We start from the raw sequence: 6,000 nt of genomic DNA on the forward strand, positions 1-6,000 counted from the left end.
TAATTGCAAATTTGCGTTAATTTAATTTTATGTATGCAGTTTTCGGCAGTTTCTTCGTTACTCAACGAAATCGAGTGATTTTTGTGTCAATTCCGCATGTAAAAGGCATTCTAAAATTTTGACAAAAAACTATTTTTTCGGCCGAACCCAGAATTCCCAAATTCGAAGCCTAACTATGACTTTTCGGAGGTTTTAGTTTTTCGAACGCAAAACTTTGTAATTTTAAGATGTTAAAATAAATATTTGCACTTCTTGTTGTTAAATCTTGAATTTTTAATTGACCTACTGTATATGTTTAACAAATTTGAGTGCCTAAGCTTGTTAATTATACAACCTAATTTGTAATTGTAATTAATTTGTTGAAATTCGAATAATTTAGAATTGATTTGATTTTCATAATTAATTAACGATTTAATTAGGTATCCATGATATAAAACCACCATAAAAATTGTTAATTTATGATAAATTTTAAATTTTTATGACCTAGATTTGAATCCATGATACTCGGAAATTAATTAATTAATAAATTTTCGATTTTCACCCTAAATTTATGAAATTAATATGATTTATTAATTTGTCATTAATTTTGAATTAAAAAGTTTTAATTTTTATGAAATTCGCTCATGATTGTTGCACGCACAAAGCAAAGGACACTACGTGTTACCCTTAAGGGGTGTTGTATAGTGCGGGCATGCTAAGACGAGCAAAGGAGCTCATCGCCCATGCGGTACGAATGCAATGAGCAACAAGCAAGAGGCGCGCGCGCGAAGCAAGGGAGCTGGGCGTGTGTGGCTCGATGGGCAATGGTGCGAAGGGCAATGTGAAGGAAATAATGCCCTTGGTCCAAGTATGCATTCTATGATAAGTCTAATAAATGCGGTTCAGTATTAATTAGCAAGTTAATAATTCAGTGAGATCAAGTGAGCTGAATGCCTAGCTAGAGGCCGCTTCAGTTCAAGTGGAATTAATGATATTAATCCACAGCTTACTCTTGACTGAACCCGTAGGGTCACACAAATAGTACGTAAACGGATCAAGTATTTAATGGCATTAAATACTCCATCTATGGATATTCGGAATCGACGGATCTTGGTTTCAGTGGGAGCTGAGATCGTCACAGGCAAGAAATGAATACTCCGGAAACGATGATATTGCCGGAAACGGAAATATGGATCGTATCGGAAATATAAATATTATCCAAGTCGTAGATGTTGCCGGAAACGGAAACATGGTACGTATCGGAAAATATTATCGGAAATGGAAATATTGCCAGAATCGGAAATATTGCCGGAAACGGAAATATTGTCAGAATCGGAAATATTATCGGAATCGGAAAATAATTCCGGAAACGGAAATATTAAATATTTGTTCGAAACGGAAATTAATTCCGGAATCGGAAATGTTAAATATTGTTCGTATCGGAAATGAATTCCGGAATCGGAAATTTAATCGGAAGCGTATCGTACGAATAAGCATCGGACGAGGCCTGCCAGACGAGGGCCCAGCACGAAGCCAGGCCATCGCCCAGCAAGCCAAGCGCGCCACACGAACAGCCAAGGCCACGCCAGGCCCAGCGCAAGGCCAGGCCCAGCAGGCCGTGGCAGCGCGCACAGCGCGCGCAGCGCGCGCAGGTGCTTGCGTGGGCTTGTAGCTCGCGTAGGCCTCGCTGCGTGGGCTTGTAGCTCGCGTAGGCCTCGCTGCGTGGGCTGCTGCTCGCACGCACGCGCATGGGCGGCCCATCGTGGCTGCCGTGTGTGTGTGCGTAAGTGTTTGTGTTCATGCACGATTCCTAAAACGTGCAGAGTTCGGTTAATGATTAAATTCCTAATTCTATTTGATAAATTTATTAATTAGAGTTCTTGTAGGATTCTAGGTTTAATTAATTTGTATCTGAATAGGATTCCAATTCCCTTTCCATACCCCTATAAATATTTGGCCGGGGTTCACAATTTATAACGAGTTTTAAAGTATTCAAAGTGAGTTTTTGAGAGAAAAATTCAGTCACACATCTTGCTCAAAAGTGCCGAAAATTCTAGTACCTTAAGGGCGATTCTAGTTGGTCAATCTTAAGGCGGATCCGGACGTGCTGTGGACTATCTACGGAGGGACGACACTTGGAGTCCTAAAGACTTGTTCTTGTTCGGTTCGGGCGCAGCTAGGGAGGGCACGCAACAAAGAGTATGCATCTAAATTATGCTATATGATTATGTGTAAATAATATGTATTCCTGGGTTAATGGTTGTTTCCGCATGATTTATGTAATATCATATGTATCATAACCTAACAGTGGTATCACGAGCCCCTTATTATTTTCATAATCTAATTTGCATGAACATGGTTAAATATTACAAATTTGCAAGAATTAAAAGGGGTGATTAATTTTCGTAATTGTTAATTAATTGCAAATTGCGTTTATTTAATTATACGTACGCAGTTTTTCGGCAGTTTCTTCGTTACTCATCCAAATCGAGTGATTTTTGTGTCAATTCCGCATGTAAAAGGCATTCTAAAATTTTGACAAAAATAGTAATTTTCTGCCGAACCCAGAATTCTCAAATTCGAAGCCTAACTATGACTTTTCGAAGGTTTTAGTTTTTCGAATGCAAAATTTCGTAAATTTAAGATGTTAAATTAAACATTTGCGATTCTTGTTGATAAATCTTGAATTTTTGATTGACCTACTGTATATGTTTAACAAGTTTGAATGCCTAGCCTTGTTAATTATGCAATCTAATTTGTAATTATGATTAATTTGTTGAAAATTAGAATAATTTAGAATTAATTTGATTTTCATAATTAATTATAATTTAATTAGAAACCTATGATTAAAAACCACCATAAAAATTGTAAATTTATGATAAAATTTAAATTTTTATGACCTAGACTTGAATCCATAACAATCGGAAATCAATTGAATAATAAATTTTCGATTTTTCGCCCTAAAATTATGAAATTAATATTATTTATTAATTTGTCATTAATTTTAAATATAAATTTTAAATTTTTATGCGATTCGTTCATATAATTTGCACGCACAAAGCAATGGACGCTTCGTGTTACCCTTAAGGGGTGTTGTATAGTGCGGGCATGCGACGACGAGCAAGGGAGCTCGTCGCCCGTGTGGCACCAATGCAATGAGCAAGGCATGGTGCACGAGCACAAGGCAGCAGCCCTGCCTTGTGTCGTGGGCCACGAGCTATGAACAAATGGGCATGGGCGAAAGGCAAGCCAAGGCAGTCGCGTGTGGGCAGCAAGCGAGCTGCGCCACAACGCGCACTGCCTCGCGCAAGAGCGCGCAGCCTCGCGCGCAGCGAGCGCAAGCTCGCGTGCCACGAGCGCTGCGCCCAGCATTGCTCGCGCGCACAGCGAGCGATGTCGCGCGCCCAGCGAGCGATGTCGCGCGCACAGCGAGAGATGGCTCGCGCGCACAGCGAGCAATGGCTCGCGCGCACAGCGAGCGCTGGCGAGCGCGCACTGCGAGCGATGGCTCGCGTGCACTGCGAGCGATGGCTCGCGTGCGACGAGCGCTGGCGCGCGCGCAGCGAGCACCACAGCGTGCGATGGGTTGCGATGGGAGATGCAGCAGCTATGCGACGAGCGCATGGGCTGCACGCACATGGCCAGCAATGGCTGTGTGCGTGCGGCCCATGGGCGTGCAATGCGTAGGGTGTTTGCGTTACGATTAGATCGCTTTGAATGTTTAATTTGAAAATTTCAGTTCACGTAATTTTAATTAATTTTAAAATTAATAATTTAAATTATTTTCTTGGATTTTAATTTTGAATATTGTAATTATAATAAATGTTATTTATTCTAATTATTTTACTAAAATTAAAATCATGAATTAATTTAAATAACGACTGAAATTAAATTAAACTTTTTGGATTCAATTATAAATTTATATGAGCTTTAAATTTTAATTAAAATTGTATGTTTCCGGTTAGACTAGAAATACATTTTTATGTTTAAAATTAGTAAAGCATATGAATTTATTGGTTTAAGTGGGAGCGCCTTTTAGTCATAAACTCTTGATTAGGTCTACAAATCCTTAAGGTTAAAACAACTTGATTAGAATTAATAAGGACTGAATAATTGGTAGATTATTGGTGCCCTTGATTAATTGCTGCAAATATTTACGTGATGCATAATGTGTTTTACTAACCAGCTAAGTGGGCCATTCATGATAATGAATGGGTGAATGGTATATATTGTATATGTACTGTTTTGCAGGTTATGAAGTGACTAGTATGGCCCAAATAGGATAGAAAATATGGTCTGCGTACCATTAATTTGAATGTAATTGGTCTAAAGTACCAAAGTTATTTTTCAATTCAAATATGGTCTGCGAACCATCAAATAGTTGTAATTAGTTATAGCTTATCCTATTTGAAGAAAATGGTGCCTCCCACGGAGATTTTCAAGACGGAATTTGAAGTCAAAGCTTCAAGATGAAGTCGGGCCATACTAGATCACATTTATCTTATGCATGTTTTAAGTTATTTATTGCTTTTAAATATGTCTTAAAATGCATGAGATCAAAAGCTTGATTATGTTGCATGATTAAGGATTTTAGTTCACTTAAAATCTAACCAACATAGTAAGAGCCTTAAGTTCCAAACTTAAAAATTGAATTAAAAGGTGCCATGCCAAAATATACACTTGCTTGGATATCCTTTACATCAATCTAGTAATAGTTTTCGCTCAGCGAGGTGTTACTTATTGGTCCTAAAGGGGCAAGGTACACAAATAATTGTGAGTACATGTTAGTTTTGGTGAAACTCAACGATATAAGTAAGGAGTCCTTTTATGTCGTGGCAAAATCGATAGGTTTACCTAATAAGTTCTTAGACGTACCTATCAACCAAGAGTAGTTTCTAGACTATTAGCAAAAGGCTTTTGCTTACCTAAAATGTTTTAGAATTGAGTCGACAAACTGTGCTTAATTCTTCAATGGTTTTAGGGTCTTGGAATCATTTTATTCACACCTGCCGGAACAATAAAATCGAATAAAATGCTAATAACTTGTTTTAATTGCATGGTTGCTTTAATTTCAAGTTATTATACATGATAAATGTTTAGACTTTGCATGCTTCAATGTATGTTTTAATTATTGTTTATAATTAAATATCTTGCACTGCAATAAATCCTTTTAGAAAGGTAACAGTAAATTTCCTCGATTGGTAGTGAATCCAAGAACGATTCACGGAAAGGAGAGAAAGTGAGCAATTTAAAATGTACGTTTCTTATATCGACTTTTATGGTTGTTTTCGAATATCAAAATCGAATGGCAAACCAATTGGTGCTTGTGAATTCAAAATACATTGTAGTTTTGAGATCATAAAGCATTGAGCTTAAACGCTCAGCTTTACCAATGGTTAACAACCTAATATCTTTGTCCATTTAATTCTCGAATGAGTCTAGTCCCTAGACATTCGAATAGATCGATGCTTAGAGAACTTTAGAAGCTTCTGGTAAGATCATCTAGTTGAAACTTAATATTCAACATAAATTAAATGTTAAGAACCTTGTTGGGGTGACATTGGACATGTCTAACAAAGTATAAAAGTCAACACTAAAGAATTCAATTCTTAAAACTATAAGAAAGGGTACAAGAAATAGGAAAACGAGGAACAAATGAAAGGAATTTACGATTCCGTTTCTACCTATAAGTTTATGTTTAAAGAGAAGTGACCTAGCAATCAAACTTCCTTGGTATCATATACCGCTTGAGGTTCTTACTTCGGTAATAACTCAAACAATGGAAGCTAGGATACACTAATGACCTACAAGTGGGAAATGAAGCATGACAATGCTACATTAATTGTAGGGTCATCTAAGTTTGTTTTAAGTCCTTTCAAAGGCTGGAACTTAATGGCTATTTTGTTCCATAATCAGCATACCTAAATTTCTACTTCAAACACAGAAAGACTCACATTCAAGAAAAACAAAAACAATGTTTGTTTGTTTATTTGAATGAAATGGTCAATTACAGGTTGAGTC

Source organism: Spinacia oleracea, chromosome 3 (genome assembly GCF_020520425.1).
Source record: "Spinacia oleracea cultivar Varoflay chromosome 3, BTI_SOV_V1, whole genome shotgun sequence".
NCBI classification, from domain to species: Eukaryota; Viridiplantae; Streptophyta; class Magnoliopsida; order Caryophyllales; family Amaranthaceae; genus Spinacia; species Spinacia oleracea.